The 20,446-nt window shown below is 45.9% G+C and overlaps 1 protein-coding gene across 1 annotated transcript in view; it reads right to left on the reverse strand.

Moving 5' to 3' along the window:
* Window positions 1-16,511, reverse strand: part of ARB2A (ARB2 cotranscriptional regulator A) — a 449,497-nt gene extending 432,986 nt beyond the window's left edge. The window contains exon 1 of the mRNA XM_066602994.1: window positions 16,193-16,511. The gene's annotated coding sequence lies outside the window, so the exon portion shown is untranslated. The remainder of the gene's footprint in view (window positions 1-16,192) is intronic.
* Window positions 16,512-20,446: the final 3,935 nt, after the last annotated feature.

Consider the following 20,446-nt stretch of genomic DNA (forward strand, 5'->3'; position numbering starts at 1 on the left):
TAGCGGAATTTACATACAGTACATAAGAACGGTTGTTACCATCAATGGTTGGACTATCAAATACTAATCTGCAATCTAGAGGGAAATACACCGCATGCCAATGTGAGATCTGCTAACAGCCCTCCCATCTTTAGATGTATCTGACGTGTGGGACGATACAGCGCTACAGGTGTATACAACACATCGGGTGCTTGAAAAATTGGCTTGCGCAATTGAAGACAAATTACCATTCTCAAATTTTAATGTTGTGTTTTATGTATAAATAGGGCTCTTTTCAAATCAGAAAAGCTACGTTCTCAATGGCGACGTCTTCGGTGAAATTCCAATCATGAAAGGATCGCAAGTCTTTCCCAATGAGAAGCTGTGCACTGCACATCGCACAACATGCAAGTACCATGCAGTATCTTTTAAGATCCCATTGAAAAATATGGGCGAGGCGTTCTGATGGAACCCCAAAAATGAACCATGCAGTGTGGCTCATGTGAATAAATCAATTCAAAAGAATGTATTTCATATTCATATGACATAAAGCTTGTGTGAATAATTCTTTACATTTGCTGCAGTCGCCAGAAGAATCTCTTGAAATACACAGGCAGCAGCGTAATAAGTACAATAAATAACTCCATTTACAGGATTGTAGTTGAAGGGGTTCTCCATGTAAATGCTACCAATGACCTATCCCCAGGATAGGTCATCAAGAGTTGATTGTCTGCGGTCCAGCCGATCAGTTGGTCAGGCATCCTCCATCAGTGCCACAATACGTAGGGGTCGGATAGGAGGTGGATGGCTCGGACTCCAGTGTAATAACCATAGCTTCTATTTACAGGCATAGCTCTCAGTAAAATCAATGGCATATGCATCTGCAATTACAAGCTCCAGCCACTACACAGGGGTCCCAACCATCCGCTTCTGCTCTGATCAGCTGATTGATCAGCTTGGGTCCGGACCTGGCCAAAGCTATCATCAGAATTGGTCATCAATAGTATTTGTGTGGAAACCTCTAAGTTATAACACATTGTCAAGTTAACATTTGCTTCGCCTGTATGTACTGAGCGTAAAGCCTGTGTATGTACTTGTGTGCCATACAGTTGTATACTTTAACATGTCATCTATAACATGTCAGTAATGGAGATTCCCGGGTGCAACTCACATCGGACAGCGCATGGATAACCTGCCCACGTGTTGTCTTATGTGCGGGACAGCGAACACTGCGTGTCCTACTCTAGTCCATGAAACGGAACAGAATAGGAAATGCTGCAACTTTATTACAGGGACCATCAGTCCACGAAAAAAAAATCACGTCTGAATAGCCCCACTAATTTTAATGGGTCCAAGTTCACTCAGTTACAAACTTGGATCTAAAACTCGCTAGTGTGGCTTGGGACTTTTGGGTTTGAATACCAATGTTATGGGGTAACTGGTCATTGTGACAGCCATTGTTAAAAAAGGTAGGGTGGCTATAAAACATATATACACCACCATAATGGTAGACCTGCTATGATAGTCATTGTTATGACAGGGTAGCTTCTTAGTCCACGCCAGCCAATGTTATTGGGGGTCTTGCAATGTGCCATCCATTGTTACATGGGGTAACAGTAGAAGTAGATATGGTGATCAGGACAGGATCTCTGTGGCAGTCTCTTATGTGGGAGAGCAGCATCGCAGCAATACGGTAGTGGCGATGGTGGCTACCACTGCTATAGTGGGAGACAGCGGCTGTGACTTATGGGGAGCACCATGGCAGCCACTGTTTCAGATCAGGAGCAGTGTGGTGGCTCTCAAAAAGAGCCGCGTAAAAGCTTGACCACAGAATAGTGTACAGACTACATATACAGCACAAGCTTGGAAGCACTGTATATATGTATTCTTGATTCCAAAATATAGAAAGGAATATTGTTCCCTGTTCTAACTAGTGATGAGCGAACTTTTCAAAACTTTGGTTCAGCTGGGGAAAAAAAAAAAAGTTTGGTTTGGCCGAAATTAGTTCTAACTGAACTTCAACAAGGCTCCTAAAACAGCGAGGAGGAAGAAAGGGGAAAAAATGAAGCACAGCTATTTTTGTGGGTTCACTCTAGACGAACTACAAGCTGCATGAGGTTCAGGTTCGCACCAAACTTTTATCCAAGTTTGACCCAAAACAGGTTTCAACTACTTCGTTTAGCTCAGTACTGCTCTTTTCAGGGTCTCCAAAAGGTACAGCTTTATTATGTATTGGGGGCTCAGAATTTTAACAGCAAACATCCACTTTGTAATGAGTATTAACTAAAAACCCAAATTCCACGTAACCTTTCTTCCACCTGCATATAATAACCCATATCCATCCAGAACATAGTCACAAATACTGCCCATATGCCTTCTGCATCCTGTTGCTACTGGAAGGCTAGAGGGAACTTTTTGCAGCCCATCTTTTGTCCCCTCTATTAAGACCTTTGTGAATCGGGCAGACAATGTATGCAGCGCTGGTAGCAGGTGCTTGCGGCACAGAAATCCCCTTCCTGTCTAGAGTACTATATCATTAGGCAAGTTGATCATTCACACTATCAGGACAATCAGCTAAACTCTGCAAGAAATCCTACATAGAATTCAAAGCTTAGGGATTACATGTTTCCAAATTACTGTCACAGCAGGGCTGCTTTATAAAAATAGGTGCCCGCTCAAAACATACCTCCCACTATGAACCTAAAAACCCAATTACAAAAATAAAGCACAGCATGCGTGAAAATATTCCACTTTCTGAAGATTTAGAAGGCTTTGCAGGGGGCCATATATTTTGTAAACTGCACAGTACTTAAGTATGGATCTTTCTACCTTTTGTGCATCTAGAAATAAACATAATACAGAGCCACGCTGGCGCTTACACCGCATCATCCGTAAATGGCGTGGGTGCATAAAAAGCTAGAAGCACTAAATCAAGGGTTTCATTATCTAAAGAATCCCTTCAAATAGGTGCAGGCTAGAATTACAGAATCAGGGAGCAGGGCACCGCATCACAGCTTAACATTCTCTGATATGGTAGAAGAAGAAAAAAAAAAGAAAACCTAGAAGCAAAACAAACAGATTAAGACGGTAAGAATTACTTGTAAAAGGGTTTGACAATTGGATAATATAAATGTAATATTTCCAAACACTTTCCAAACCATGAGCTAAGAGGAAACTCGTAACACTTCATGCAGTATGTATTATGAGAAGACTATACCCCTACTATAAATTATGAAGAAGATTGATGTATAAAAACCAAATGGATTGTCAAAAACCAAATGCGGTTACAAAAAAGCCACAAGCACTATTTTGATGTGGTTGAAAACTGCAACAAAAACCGCCACATGTGAATGCGGCCCACTGCTACCATCTTAACAAGCTGTACCTGGTAAGTTTTAATCATTACCTGCACTCAAATGTTTGTGTATTGGCACCATAGCAGGTGGCACTCAGGGTAGGGTTCCAGCATTTGGATACGCCAACAGGTTTAACTTAAACCCCTTCACTGCCCTAGATTGCTAGGTTTGCAGACATTAACTGTTTCTTTTCCCTATGGCCCAGGAACAATACCATAAACCCATTAAGTATTCTAGCCAATGATTTGGCATTATACAACAATATTTATTTGCTGCTGTTTTGGATCACCCAACATGGAAGAAACACCCCCAGTGACTGCCCCCCACTCACTAAATACAAAGACTTAGCTCACGTGTCAAACTCAAGGCTTGCAAGCCAAATCCGTCAGGCACGTGATTTTATATGCCTACCATGAGGTCCAGATGTAGGACGACTGGCTCTACACTTTTCCTGGATGATGCTGCCAGCGCGTGGCAGAGGGGGCAGCACCAACACAGGCAGTCTTCTTGGACTCTGAGCTCTGGCGCGTACCTTTACATGGTTCTGTTCAGCAAATCACAGGTGGTGGCACAGCTCTGACAGCCCTTCCTGGGCAGCCTGGCCACCCTCCAGTGTAGTAAGATCAGTGCCAAAGAGGCGGAAGGGGAGAAACACCACCATAGTGTATAGAGCTCCAAAGCCATGTTAAGGACTCATTCACACGGCCATATGCATTTTCGGTCCATGACATACGCAGGGTTTTCACAGACTAAAACTGCCTATTCAGAGCGTGTTTTATTGCGGACGCATTTACTGCATTCTTCATATGCACAAAAAATATGCCGTAAATCCGCCCAAATCATGCACATTTACACAATTCCATTGACTTCAATGGGCAGTTTCAGAGCATGACACGGACCCAAATAGGACACACTGCGGTTTTTTTTCACACATGTAAAATATACACTTGAAAAATCTATGTTTAAATACCCCAATGCAAATCAATGGGAGTCAGGTGGTCCATATTACGAGCGTACTACGGAATGCAAATACACCAGTGTGAATGAGCCTTTATAAAAATAAATAAATAAAAGCCCTTGAAAGGCAACCATAATGCTGATATGGCCCTCGTGAAGATGAGATTGACACCCCTGACTTAGATGAAACATTGGCCACTTTGTTGTTTCCTTGGAATTGAATTAATCCCATAGTTAGAGGAGTTGTCTAGTTGTGAACCATTAATGTCCTATCTGCAGGACAGTTGTAGACTAGTGGGGGTCTATTGCTAGGTACCCCCCTGCCAATCAGCTGTTCTCTAGGCCAGTGTCCTCATGTACATTGTTGATTTGTTCATTGCTGATTTCTGCAGGAAGAAGATGGTACTATTCCTACTAAAATGAATGGGAACTTGTCCTGTAATACCAAACCTGGCCACTGCAATGGGATTGGCATTGTCTGCTTTCCACAAAATCAGCACAGTGCATTGGCCCAGAGAACAGCTGATGGTTGGAATTCTGGGGAATTGTATGCAGGCAGTCTACCAGATGTCTTATCCTGAGTTTAGCCTGTGAAGGCAGCATCCACACAGGCAATTTTGTAGCTATGTGACACTGCTACAAATCACATGTATGCAGAACCCATGCTTTCCTATACAAGCAATGTTTTGTAGCCTGCAACATTGCAAGACTACAAAACACGGCATGCTCTTTATGCCTCCTTCACACGGGCGACACGGCATCACCGCGAGAAAATTTGCAGCAATATTGCATCACTGATCCGTGCGATATCGCTGCGCCTTCTCACGGCAGTACCGTGATTTTGTAACGCTACAAAGTCACGCGACTTTGTGGCACCACATGCGAGGATTTTCGGGGGGGGGGGGGGGGGGTGTAATATAGGCCCTACCGCGAAAATCAGCCATAGCTGAAGAAAAAAAATAATAAAGCATACATCACCTAGACGTGCTGTCCCTGGCTCCTCCGCAGCTTCTCCCCGGGTCCCAGCACTGATCATCTTCTTCTCTTCTGGTCGGGGTTTGAAAATCCCCGCCTCCTGAAAGTGCTAGCTGTGATTGGCTGATCCTTAGCTAATAACAGCCAGCACTCGATGAATGTCTTGATTGGCTAAGCATCGGCCAATCAAAGCCAGCACTTCCAGGAGGTGGGGATTTTTTAATCCCCAGCCAGAAGAGAAGATGATGACGATGACAAGTGTCAGGGACCCGGGATGCGGCCGGGCTGACAGCGCTTCTTAGGTGATGTATGTGTATTTTTTTTCCCTGCAGCAAAGACTTAGATTATAGCTTGGACAGTAGAATTTCCTACTGTCAAAGTTGCATAGCACCACACAAAAATCATGTTTTGTGCGATGCAACAGGGAGGAAGGCTCCATAGGGAAACTTGTGTTACAAAACCTCATAAGTTGTGTGCATATCGCCGGACCCGCAAGGTTTGTCTCTGGTTGTAGCATGCTACAAAACTTAGCATGTGTGAATTAACCTATAGGAAAGCATGGGCTTCTCATACATGTGATTTGTAGCAATGCAACAAAATCACGCGTCTTTGTCGCCTGTGTGAACGAGGCCATATAGCTGTGATGCGCTGTTTTTTTTTTTAGCCCATTTTTCTCTATGGAGCCTTCTTGTTTATCGCATAGCACATATTTGTGACTTCCATGCTATAAGATGCGATTTTAACATTAGAGAGTCCTATTAAACTTCTCGCTACAAAATTACGCAAGAAAATCGTATGTGGCAGCGACACGAAGCTACATTTTTTCCCAAGAAAAAAAAGCATCACTGACACTACAAAATTCGAGTGTAAATACCGTGTTACCTTGAAAATAAAACCTACCCTAATTTTTTTTTAAATATAAGCCCTACCCCTAAAATAAGCCCTAGCTACACTATATGAAAAAAATAAAGCAATCCTCACCTAGCAGGCACCATCTGGGTCCATCCCGCTGGGCTGTGGCGCTCTGGCAGGCTTCTGTGTAGTCCTCAATGCTGACAGAGCATCTCTTGCTGGTGTATTGAATACCCCACCTCCAGCAAGCGATTGGTTGGTTGGTTCAGATTGGCTTAGGAGGTGCTTTTGAACCAATCGGAGGCAGCGCTCGATGAACCAATTACAGCCATTCATTGAATGGCTGTGATTGGTTCATCGAGCGCTGGCTTTGATTGGGCAGGGTATTTACGCAGTGTCACCAGCAAGAGATGCTCTGTCGGAATTGAGGACTACACGGAAACCTGCCAGAGCACCACAGCCCAGTGAGAGGTACCCAGGCGGTGCCTGCTAAGTATGTATAAGACACCCCATAAAACTAAGACCCTGTGCCTCTTTTGGGGCAAGAGTTAATATAAGACGGTCTTATTTTCTAGGAGACACGGTAGTAGCAATTAAAAAGGAAATAGCAAAGTGGCCAATGTTTCAGCCAAGGCCGGGGAGTCAATCTCATTTTCACAAGGGCCATATCAGCATTATGGTTGCCTTTCAAAGGCTTTTTATAAAGGTTCATTCACACGGGCGTATTTGCATTTCGTATTACACTCGTAATATGGGCCGCTTGACTAATTGCATTGGGGTATTCAGGCACACAGTTTTCCACGTGTATATTTTACAAGTGTGAAAAAAAAAATGCAACGTGTCCTATTTGGATCTGTATCAGGGTCTGAAATTGCCCACTGAAGTAGATGGAATTCTGTAAATGTGCATGATGTGTGTGTATTTACTGCTGTGAGGGAAACACCACTCATGTGTAGGACTCGATTCTAAAGAATGCAGTTCATATCTGCACGTGTATTGTGAATCTTGCAACACACAAAACTCGTGCACGATTCTCACCGTGTGAAACCAGTCATATGTGTTTGTTCTGAGGTCTGCATTTTTTTTGTTGCTATACAGGCTAGGGATGGCGGAAGAGGAAATGGTTCAAAGATTTCTTAGCAGCAAGCTGGAGCTGTCAAGATAACTGTCACTGCGGTCTGGGCTGGATGAAGAAGAAAAGGAACGACTGTATAAAATTAAAGATGACATCAGCTGAGGGTCACTAGATTTCTAGAGGATCTGTCCACTCTACAGCCTGTGACTGTATTCAATCAAAAGTCTTTATGTAGCACAATCCTAATTTACAACTGCGTGTTACCATTCCCTTAGTCAAGAAGAGGTGTTCCTAGACAGTCTGACCATGTCAACTATAATTAGACACTGACAAGGGAATGGTAACAAGCAGTTGCAAGTCTATTCATAAAAGCAGAACAAGGAATTCACTACTGTCTGGACATAGACAAGAAGTTGGGGGGTGTCACTCGCCTGCGGATCGCTGACCTCTCGGTCCAGAAATGGCGCACCTCCCGTGAAGGTAACACTCAGCAGAAGTGTTAAAACTGGCACCTGCCAGCGTTTATTTCACATTAGCACAGCATACAAATACAGTCCAGCTTATCATATGACACTTCGCACTGCTGTAGGTCACAGTGCACACAGCATCAGTGTTTCAAACAGAACAGCAATGTCCATATAAGCACCCCACCTGGGTGCAAGTGTAGGGGCGTCCTTCCCTGTCAAACTCAAGGCCTTTTTATGTCCATAAGTTTAGGGTTCACAAACCCACGGTGTCCCATCACTAACCCCGCCCAGGGTGTCTAGAGGGCATCTTCCTCTATCAGACGTGTGACGGTCGCAAACTGGTCCACAGGGATCAGGCTCCCAGTTCCCGACTCGGCGTCTCCACCGCTTCCACTAGACCTCAGGTTTTCAGCCCTTCCAGCTCACTGGGCTGTAACTTCCTTTCTGGGTGTGGCAGTGGCAAACTTTTATTGCTTCCTGCCACACTCAGCAGGTGTTAACCATTTGTTTTAGTGGTATGCTGCCTGCAGCCCTCTAGAGGCCCTTCTATGTATTGCACTGCCACACCACATGAATGACCCCATTTTAAAAATACACAATTGAATATATTCAGTGAGGGGTGTCAGCAGTATTTTGACCCCACTGTTTCTTTTCAGGAATTAATGCAATTTAGGAGGAGAAAAAATAAAATTACATATTTTTGCAAATATGTCATTTAAAAAAACAAGAGTTTTTTCTGTAGTGCACATGAAAATGAGGATTTGCACCCCAAAATGGATACCCCTGTTTGTCTCGTGTTCAGAAACATAGCCATTGTGGCCCTAATCTTCTGTCTGGATGCACAACGGGGCCCAAACTAAATGGAGCATCAAACTTTTAACTGTCTTAACTTTTACGTTATCACCATTATCCGTTGGGTATTCAAGCTTTCGGGTACCTTTAGTAGCCAGGAGCAAGGAGATTTTAAATTTCCCAGGCTTGCGTCTACCATTTTGGTGAGGTGCACATGCACCGAAGCTAGGGAAAGGTCTGCAGATAAGGATCCTGTCGGGAGACATTGCCGCAGGCCTTAGTTAAGTAATTTCACCTTCCTTCATCGTTCGGATCCAAGGTGAAACTTCAGCTTTTTTTTTTCTTTTTCTTTAACTTTTACGTGATCGCTGTTATCCATTGGATAACTGCAATCACATGACCAAGAACCATGTACTGTGGCCCCCTGTGAGATGCCCAGGCTTTCAGCTATGTTTAGTAGCCAGGAGCGGGGACATTTTAAGTTACCCTGGCAATCTGTGGCTTTTGCGAATGCGTCTGCCATTTTGGCAGCGGGTGCGTGCGCATAAATCCGGAAGCCTTAGGTACATAATTTCATCTACCCTCACAGATATGATCGATGAGGGGAGGGAGATGAAACAATTTTTTTTTTTTTTTTTTAAAACACATTTTTTTAAACTTACCTGATCGCTGTTATCCATTGGATAACAGCAATCATGTGACGAGGAACTGCATACAGCAGCTCCCGGTGACAGCTCCGTGCTCTCGGCTACTCATACTAGCCGGGAGCAGGGAGTTTTGAAATTTTCCTGCCCTCTGCGCATGCATGTGAATTAATGACGTCTGGCGTGCATACGCAGACGCTGGTGTCAGTTCCTGCAGGACCAGAAGGCCGCAGGACATCTCAGAGGACGGGGGTCAGTATTCTCAGCTCGCCGATCCGTTAGGGGAGTTGAAACTCAAACTTTTTTTTTTTTTTTTTACTTTCAATTGACTTTAATGTGAATGTGATACCGGCGATCGTGTGACTTGGGAGGGAGGATGCGGTTAAACAGTGGTTAAAAGGGTTAACAATGATTAAAACACTAATAAATATACACTGTTAAAAAAAAAAAAAAGGAATAGTCTTTTTACTGCAAAACTCGACATGCAATTACATCTGAAGGCAATATGCAAGTTATTAGAGCTGTGGTAGGATTACATGTTTGGTCTGGTTCAACCCTTGGCTTATAAAAATGTTCTGAGAGGCTGCTTGTATATAATGGACCTCTTTTTCTGCTTGTGTAGAGCTTGTTGACCACTAGACGTTTTCGTCCTGTTAATAGTTTGGATGATCATATCAACGAATTTCCTGCCAGCTGGGCCGTTCTGACCAGACTGTTAGGAGGTGTTGGGACCAGTGGATGTGTGAGGGCACACATGGTGACCAGGCTCAGGAACCCCCACTCGACAGAGAAGATAATCTGATACACATGAGCAGCTCCAAACGGTTTTGTTGTCCTCCATCCAGAGGCATCTGACACCATTGTTACAGGCCCGTGTCTGTTGGTACCACTTCCAGGCAATTGGCTGAAGGACATTAAGTCTCATGGGGCCCATTACATGTACAACCTTTGACGCCTACCTCCTTGTTGCCTCCATTTGCAGTAGTGTTGTGGGCGATGAAACTGGACTGCTATGGAGAGGAATCATGTTGTCCTCAGTGATAACTCCAGATTTAGTTTGGGCACAGACGATTGCTGTGTTCATGTCTGGAGACCTAGGGGTGAGCACGCATCAATCCAGCCTTTGCTGTGGAGCAGCGCACTGCCCCCTGCTGGTGTGATGGTCTGGGGGGCCATCACATACAACATTCACCCATAGTAGTAGTACGAGGGACAATGACAGCTCAGCGATATGTTCAGGACATCCTGCAGCCACATGTATTCCTCTCATGGTGGCTTCCAAGAGGTATTTTCTAGCAGGATCATGCTCAGCCGCACACACAAGGGGGTCACAGGAATGTCTCCACAACATTTTTACACCTCCATGGCGGCCCGGTCGCCAGATTTATCCCCAATATAACATGTATGGAACCACCTAGGATATCACATTAGACAGCCTATGCTGACTGGGGAAGGCAATGGCAAACCACCCCGCAAAAACAGTCTGCCAAGAAAACGTCACCCCACGAGTCAGTCATGACTTGGTGCTTGCACCAGGGGACTTTACCTACAGATTTGAATTCTCATCTAAAGTTATACAAAATAGTCTTTTTTTCCCCTCATCTGGATATTTAAGGTAAGGAAAAAGATATCTAAATCCAACTGTTATACTTACAAATTGGGGACTCTACGCTTCGAGGAATGTACCATCTCTCACCCGGGTCGGAGTGTCTAGCTATACTACTAGACTATTGGGAATTATGTTCATTCTCTAGCTGGAGCCTTCTTTTGGAAAAACAAGAAAGAAAAAAAGCTTTTAATAAAGAATGTATGTAAAAAAAAGAAAAAAATTATAATTTGAGCAATTTTTCAGCCAATAGTTGGCCCTGTGTAAAAGTACCCTTAGATAACAATCAGATCCCATCTTATTAGTTTGCACAAATATAAGTAGACCCCCAGTATTCACGATTTATTGCAACTATGTACACAGACCAGGGTTACTTTTAAGGTAAGAGAAGTAAACTATCTGCACTGTGTTTGGCCAGCTTATGAATTGCAGCCGTGCCATTATCACCCCAGGAGAAATGCCAATTTATCAACTTTGGTGTGCTAAATCTTATATGACAGAAGAGCAAAAATAGAAAGCAAATGTGTGCATCTTCCATATGGAAGAGAAGACGGCCGTATCCTTGGGCCACAGGCGGGTCAGAGTGGCTTCACCAAGATAACCTTTAAAAGGTGTATTATGTCTATTCTACGTGATGCGCGACCTAGCTGCCCGTCCCAATCACAGTAATCATAGAGACGCAACATTAACCACTACACAGGGCCCGCTCCGGACTGTCACATGGTCAGAGGGCAGCGCAGACTGGAAATTCACGGCCAGTAAACTGCATTACTCATGTAATGGAATAAACATTCTCAGCGTTCAATGCAAAAGGTAAAAGAGCAATCTAATTTAGGATGGTTAAAGGGGAAGAGTAACATCAGAATACACCCTTATTGCAGTGCGGTAAGAGGGGCGATGGTGGTCAGCAGAAATTAATAACTCAGTCGCAGGGAGATAGACTACACCCAGAAATGCAGAAACTCAGTAAAAGACGCCTTCAGCCCCATTCCCATGGTATATTTTCAGCATGATTTCTGCCGTGGATTATATATGTCAGATTCACGTCCGAAAAATCTGATGCAAATCGGACACAAATTAAGTCATTTAAACATGCCCTTAAGGTGTGGTCCCATGCAGAAGATGTCTTGGACTGTCCCATAGCTCTGAATGGAATTTGTAAAGATCTATACACATATTCCAAAAACAACCCAATTCATATGTAGGAAGTGAATTCTCAGTCTTTCAGTAGACTTTTAGGTGTTGGGACCAGTGGATGCATGAGGGTACACAAGGCGACCGGGCTCAGGACATTCCTCGACAGACCACCAGTAAAGAGGACCGTCTGACAAGCACAAGCAGCTACAAATCTTTCATTGTCCGCCATGCAGAGACAGGTGGCACCATCATTACAGACCCCTGTGTGTCTTTTGGAATTTGCCACCCACCGTCTCCCCCATTTGCAATGGTGTCATGAACGATGAAATTGGACTACTACGGAGTTGAACCAGGTTGTCTTCTGTGTTCTGGAGACCTAGGGGGTGACGTCTCATTCCTTCCTTTGCTGTGGAGTGCCACACTGCCGGTGTGATGGTCTGGGGAGCCATAACATACGACAGTCAGCCACCCCTAGTAGTGGTCTAGAGGCTCAATTACAGCAAATCTAGAGGCTCAAAAACAGCAAATAAGGACTAATATGCTGAATGATACCATACAGAACCGGTGTACCTCCATGCCTGCCCGTATCACATCTTGCATCCAAGCTAGAGGCAGGACAACAGGGTACTAGAGCCTCTCTGCCCACCCGTCTCACATCTTATATCCAAGCTAGAGGTGGTACAACAGGGTACTAGAGCCTCCATGTCCACCCGTATCACATCTTGTATCCAAGCTAGAGGCGGTACAACAGGGTACTAGAGCCTCCATGTCCACCCGTATCACATCTTTTATGCAAGCTAGAGGCGGTACAACAGGGTACTAGAGCCTCAATGTCTGCCCGTATTGCATCTTGTATGCAAGCTAGAAGCGGTACAACAGGGTAATAGAGCCTCCATGCTGGCCTGTATCACACCTTGTATCCAAGCTAGAGGCGGTACAACAGGGTACTAGAGCCTCCATGTCCACCCGTATCACATCTTGCATCCAAGCTAGTGGAGTTACAACAGGATACTAGAGCCTCCATGCCCACCCGTATCATATCTTGTATCCAAGCTAGAGGCGGTACAACAGGGTAATAGAGCCTCCATGCCCGCCAGTATCACATCTTGTATCCAAGCTAGAGGTGGTACAACAGGGTACTAGAGCCTCCATGTCCGCCCGTATTCCATCTTGTATCCAAGCTAAGGGCGGTACAGCAGGGTACTAGAGCCTCCATGCTGGCCAGTATCACACCTTATATCCAAGCTAGAGGCGGTACAACAGGGTGCTGGAGCCTCCATGCCCGTCCGTATCACAAACTGTATCCAAGCTAGAGGTGGTACAACAGCGTACTTACTAGAGCCTACATGCTGGCCTGTATACCACTTCTAGCTTGGATACAAGCTGGGATAACAGGGTCCTAGAGCCTCCCTTCAGGTGTTCAGTTTTCCCGCAACAAATTAGCCTTTTGCTTTCAAATATTGTAATCACTTCTATCAACATTACAATCACACAGAGAACGTTTTATGGCCAATTCCAAGCACTCCTGGGTACTTCATTTATTTATTTATTTTGACAATGAGTGTATGTACCTGAAGAATGGCACCAATAAAAACTACAATTTTTGATGCAAAACACAAACCCCCCAATATGGCCTTGACACCATGGGGTATCCATGCACAGTTCGATGAGAGCTGTGCTTGAGAATCTGGGGTGAATCTTGCCATCGGCCGTGTGAATATGGCCTAACGGAGTTTTCTCACTAAACTTATTACTACAAGACTGGTGAAAATATTATTGCTCGCTGGCACGTGAGGCACCAGCACATCCGCAATGCAGAAGACTTGTAAGCATACGATAGACAGCTCCAAGGAAGCGGAAATGCTCAAGTACGGTACATTGTCAGTGAAGGATAGATGGGGAAGAACTGGCATACTTCTTACCTCCATAATAGTGTTGTTGGGTCCCAGCGACCTAATGTTTATCACCTGTGGTGTAGACAGATGTCAAATATCCCTAGTGGAAAGCACCCCTTAAAGGGGCTGCATCGAGATCTAAAGTCATCCCTCATCCATTGGATAGGGGACAACTTTATGATCTGTGTAGTCAAACAGCTCAGACCCCTATTGATCCTGAAAATGGGGATCCCGACGGTCCCTGCATGAATGAAATACAGGTGGCAAACGAGCGCTGACGCTCCATTCACTTCAACAACAGCACTGGAGATTGTTGAGTGCCCACATGCTGCAATGCGAGTGCATTCCGTTTTTTTGACTAGGCAATTCTAATCTGAGAATTGCACCAGAATATACACATTGACTTTAATGTGTTCAACTCATGTTTCAAATTTGGACATTAAAATTGTCCGTGTGAATAAACCCAAAATATTGTAAAGCTTTTTTTTTTCTCTCCTTACACTCTATAGGCTGGGTTCACACGGGGCAGAATTGCTGTGGAATTTCTTTGCGGAGAATCCACAGAACTTTCATTTATGTGACAAAACCGCTGACAAGTGTAGTTTATTATCGTGTTTATTGTTGCGTACTATGTGCGTTTTTTCTGCACGGAATCTCTGCGGGTTATAAAATATTTCCAGCCACGGTTTTTGCTACTTACATTGAGGCCTATGGGCAAAAAAACCCAAAAAAATGCTGCGTAAACATCCAAACAATTGACATGCTGCGTCTTCAAAAATTGTGATGCAACAACATTTCCGCACTGCGGCAGAACGGAAAAATCTGCACTGTGAGAACAGCCTTTTGCCAAAACACATTAACTGACTTGCATTGCAAACGCAGCGGTTTGTCCATCCTGCGGATCTGTAATCACAAAACGCAGCAAATCCACCCCATGTGAACCCAGCCATAAAAGGCCCCTCCCTGCAGATCAGCAGTTAATCCACAGCAAAATCTGCAACTATTTGGATTGATTGTAGGTTTTGACTTTGTTAAGGAAAATCTGCAACCAATCAGCATCAATTAACACGCTGCAGATTTATAATCCGCACTTCAAGTCAATTTAAACTGCAGATTTTAAGCAGCACATGGATGAGATGTCCCTAAATATCATCCGCTCTGCTATAATACACTGCACGCTCTTTGTATGCAAAACTGTGGCAGAAGATAAACTTCATAAACACCCTGAAAGTTGGAAAGATTGAGGCTCCTTTACATGGGATGATTGTCGGGCAAACAGCCCAGACCGATACATTTAGCAAACAACAAACATGAACTGATACAATGTAGAAAACCAACACACAGATGTGCTGATGATGTCTGGAGCTCACAGAAAGCTTCCCAGACTGAATACACTTGTGTCCACCTCTCAGCTCTACACAGCATGGGTAGGGGATGTCTGGGACTTCACTACTGCTGATCTGTCTTCCGGATAGACGATTGATGAGCAATGGTCAGCCACTTAGGATCCCAGCTGATCACTGGGCCGCTGTCAGCATGGACAGACCTGTCGTCATTGCAGCGCCCCGGTTTAGTACTGCGGGTGCAGATCTCTTTGAATGCCTGCAGTAGTAAACAGGGCTGCTGTAACACGGACAGCACCATCTGCTTCCAGTGGCAGAGGCCTGTCCATCAGCTATAGATGACCTACCCTGAAGGTAGATCATCAATAGTAAAAGTCCTGGACAATTCCTTTAAAGAAGCTTTCTCCAGGACTGTAATATTGATAACCTATCCTTGGGTTAGGTCATCAATATCATAACGTGCCAATTTAGCAGCTTTTTCGAGCGTTTCCCGATTCCAGTCCTCAGGGTACCTCACCAGATCATATTTTGTGGATTTTCTCCGTATTGCCCAGCTGATGCGATGTCTTACCACAGGTGTTATTACTATAGTATATCCTGAAAACATGACCTGTTGGGGTGCCTTGAGGACCGGAGTTGGGCAACACTGCTCTGTGCATTGGGTGTGCTTGTATATGGCCATCTCCAGCAGTGCCTTAAAGATTAATAGGGTAGCAGTGCACATGCGGGACTTGGGATCCCTATTTTCGTGATTGTGGGCTCCCAGTAGTCACAGCTCCGCCCACCGATCAGACACTTAACCCCTGTCCTGTGAATAGGCGATACGTTGCTTTATTGGGACAACCCCTCTTAGCAGTTCTCTCCATTCAGCTGGTTACAGAGTTGTGAAATTTAATATAAGTCATGCAGATGTGTGCAAGAAACACGTGTCAGATTATCAGATGCCGGATCACACGCATGCCACCAATTACAGTCACACACATGGATGTGATGAACTAAAAACTCGCCATTGCAGTGCGGCCATGCATTAACATCAGATAGACATGCAGAAAATCATGCTCCCCCAAAGTTACAACCCCCATGCCGTAGCCCCGCGCTGGCGCTGCACACTCACTTGGCCGCCCGCTTTATAGGGGCGCTGCACCACCTCCGCGTGTGATCAGCTCCACAGACACAACGCTCCAGCGAAATAACACAACTACTACTAATACAAGGCTAAAGATTAGTCTGCAGGGCTGGCACTGCACACACAGCTGAGGGGCACTACTGAGCCAGCAGGATGGGGCAGCACTTCTTCCACACTTCTCAGATTCCTTCAGTTACTAAAAAAAGAGAAGAATTAAAAAAATCCCATTAAAATCCCCCATAATCCAGAAAGCAGCCCCTCCAGCCACTGACATGCACAGCCCTGCTAGAAAGCTAATTTGAGAGGACCCGGCCGGAAGGAAGGAAGAGAAACTGGATGTATGCGATGCAAGCCTCGCTCTGGCTGGGCTCCACCTTTTATTAGTCATGTGATCAATCTCCTCTAATTCATAGAATGGTTACTAAATAGCAGAACGCGAGAGGACCTTCGGTGACGTCACGATCATGTGATCAGTCATGTGGCTGGGAGGAGCCAGTGCTGTGCTGGTGGAAACGAGGTGTTGTTATGTACGATGTGACCACGTGACGTGTAGCGCGCGGACTGCGGGGAGTGGAGGGACGAGTGTGAGTGCAGCGCCGCTGTCTGAGTGCTGCTAGTCGGAGTGGCCGGAGCAGCTCCGGTCTGCCGTGTAATATGCATGCACTGCAGCTGTGTCCATGGAGCTGATATATATATATATGTGTATATATATATATATATATATATGTGTATCTCAGTGTTTCCTAAGCCTCTCAGCTTTGGGGCACCCTGGGAAGCTTTTTTTTAACAAAAAAGGGGGTGTGGCTAATCACAAGGTATGATTTTACCTGCCATGCCCCGGGCATCGGGCGACCTCTAGTAAGTGTAACAGCGCCACCTCTGCATCACCTGACCAGCAGCGCTGCACTCACTGGAGGCCACCGGAGCGCGTATTTTGAGTCAAAATCTGCAGTGACTGCGCCTGTTTTGACTTTGTGTCTATTGTAGAAATGCTGTAGACATGGCGGCATTCCCTGAGGCTGGTGTCACATGGGCGAGGGGAAGTCGCGGCGCGATATTGCACTTTCCACCATGTAAAAGTCCTGTACGTGAAAACAGCCACGCATCGCTGCGGGGAATCTGTTCATCCCTGCCGAGGCTGAAGGAATCCCCCGCCGCAGCAGAGGAGCAGGGAGTTCCCCCATTGTTTTCAATGCGGACGGTGGTACCAGGCGAAGTCGCAGATAGGGCATGCTGCGATGTGTTTCCCGCACTGCGGTGCCATGCAGGGCGATGCCAGCCGTGTGTCTGACCCAGTCAATAGAAGAGGGGTTCATATTTGAGCGTCTCGCTACACAGAAATCTCCTGCGATTTCCTCGGTCGTGTAAAGGCAGCCTCAGGCGGGGCTCAGAGCTGATTGGCTGCGGAATGTAAACCCGCTCACTTGAAATAGGTGGATTCCGCAGCAGAAACGGTGATACGATTAGCGTGCTGTGGAAGTGAATTCCGCACCGCATGTCGGTTTCTGCACGGGTTCTGTAGATTGTTTTTCCCAAGCAGCCATCTCATCCACTCTGCTGCTGCTGTAAGTGCCGTGTGCCCAGCCTTAAGGGGTTTTGCAGGCAGCATCCACCACGATTTAGCGGGGTCTGAGTGGAAGCCGCTGCTGTGACCCCTGTGTAGCGGCTAAAGCTCGTAAAGCAGGCGCAGCTCTCATTGAAATCGATGTGCACCCTGCTTGTAATTGCAGGCTGGGGTCCTGTTCTTTTCCAGGATAGCTGCAGCTGCAATTACAAGTCTTGGCCACTACACAGGGTCGGAGCAGTGCTTCCTGTTGAACCCTGGTGTATCCCGGCGGGTGCTGCCTGGATAACTCACTTAATGCGGACAGGAAGCTTCTTGTAGTTGTTTCAAATTAGACGGAGGTGCTGATATGCTCTGAGCAGCTAACAGGAAGGGGTCATCCATTCATGCTGCTTACACCAAATTCTCCCCCATCAGTATAATGCAACGGAAATCTGGATCATCTGACCAGGCCGTGCTGTCCTCCTGCTCACTGATCCGGAGGCGCTTGAACTAATCATCTGCTGCTATAGCCCATCTGTACTGAGGAATGGCGAGCTGTGCATTCAGACGCACCAGTGTTGTATTCAGCTGTGATTTGCTTTACGGCACCACCTGGTCTGCAGTTCCTGACATCCTCTTCTGACCCCTTTCACCAACACGTTGAAAGGGTTTTTTCATTAGAGTAAAAACTTTTCCAGCAGCTGGGCCCGTTATAAAAAATAGATAATACTCCCCTCTGATTGGACCCCGAAGCGGCTCACCCTTCCGTGGCTTCTGGACGGCTACAGCCTGTGAGCTAATCCCACAGCCGCATGCATAAAGTGCTGCGGTTTCCCGTGGCGTTTTATACATCACAGCCGCTACGCTCTGCAAGGCAGCGTCATTATGTGCTTTTTTTCTAATGCTGATTGCAAAATAAAATCTGTCATCAGAGTCATTGCCCCGTGTGCAGCCACCTGCAGCCACCTGCAGCCACGGCTTTTCTCTGCAGTCCTTCTAGGCTACAGTCGCCTATGTGACTACACATGGCTTTTTGTTAAGTCGCATGACATCCCAGTCTTGTGGCCAGGGCTGCCCCTTTTCATCACAGTCCAGCTCCTGTTTGTATTGAATGCATGCGTTTTTGTAAAATCGTAAAATTTTTGTCGCGTTCGTTGACTATCCAAACGTTCTATTTCTGCAGCAAGAATGGATTAAAGGCGATTAAACTCAGCAAAGTTGTGATTCAGCCACCGCCGAGGAGCGCCAAGTACCAGTAAACTCAATGCCCTCCCGACTAGAAGAAGGAGATACAACATAGTTTTAAATAAACTTTCTATTGTCCTTTGTTGGTCTACTTTTATGTGCCGTCTACTCGTCCAGCTATTAGGCCTCATGTCCACGGGCACGCACGGTGGAATTCCGCGGTGGTTTTCACCCATGCCCACAGCCATGAGGCCAAAAATGTCATTATACTCCCCTGTCTGGACGCTGTGGGTCTCCCCTCCATCACGGACGGATCTTCTTTCTTCTCCCCGACGGATGTGCAAGCATGCGCCGTGCACCCTTTTTTTTTTTTTTTAAATCTGCTCTCCCGTGGATCCGCAGCACAGCACAATGACAGCTGCGGGTGTGCCACGGATCCGGACGGCTTCCATTGACTTAAATGGAAGCCGTGGCAACTGTCCATGTGGGAGATCCACAGGAAAATGGAGCATGCTGCGATTACTTTCTGCGCGTGCGAACCACAGGCCGGGAACATTAAAAATCACATCTGCATGCGTTTACCTGCCCTGCGGATGCTAATGCATCCCTATGGGCTTCTGGAGCTGCGGATCTCCCGCACAGATTTTATAATTAAAATCCGCACGTGGACATTGGGCCTTATGGAAGTGCAGGATGTGCCTTAACATAAAAACTCTGTTTTGTTTCTAGTAGCTAGATATTTGTGAACACATTTTCTTATACAGAAATGTTTCTTTATTTGCATTTTCATTTGTTTTTATTTGTATTATTTTTCAAATAAAGCAACTAAACAAGCTGATCTAAGGCCGGCTCCCCCGCGGAATTCCACGGCGGAGCCTGTCACGGCGCCCCCCCAGAAACCCCAATACTTACCTCCGGATCCGGCGTCCTACGTCCCACATGACGCTTCGGCGCGCATGCACAATAGAGCGCGTGACGTGCCGCAGCATCACGACGCGCCGGTCGCGTCATATGACGCGGCTGGCGGTAGGCGAGGAAGCGGTTTCACGCTATCTTCCGCTGTGCTACAGCAGAAGATTGCGTGACGGGCGGCTTCCATTGACTGCAATGGAAGCCGTCCGCGCGTACACCCGTGGCAAATAGAGCATGCCACGGGTGATTTTATGGTGCAGTATTCCGTGGTGGAATTCCGCACCGTAAGCAGTGTGCTATTAGGTTCAATAGAACCTAATAGCTGTGGGCAACGCGGCGGAAATCCGCCCGTGGGAAGGAGCCCTAGCTGAGATGCAGAGGGCAGCCGAACTATTATAAAAAGGGGTAGTAAATGATGTAAAACAGATTTAGGCCACCTGTACACGGACGGGTTGGATTCCGCTTCCGGAATCCTCCCCTGGCAGCAGCGGTGTCCACACGTACCTGCCCTTCTGTATCTTCATCTGTACTGTGGATGGTCCACATTGCTTGCTGTTGGACAACCACAGTACAATTTTTTTTTTAACTGCTAGGCACTG

Source organism: Eleutherodactylus coqui, chromosome 5 (genome assembly GCF_035609145.1).
Source record: "Eleutherodactylus coqui strain aEleCoq1 chromosome 5, aEleCoq1.hap1, whole genome shotgun sequence".
Lineage (NCBI taxonomy): Eukaryota > Metazoa > Chordata > Amphibia > Anura > Eleutherodactylidae > Eleutherodactylus > Eleutherodactylus coqui.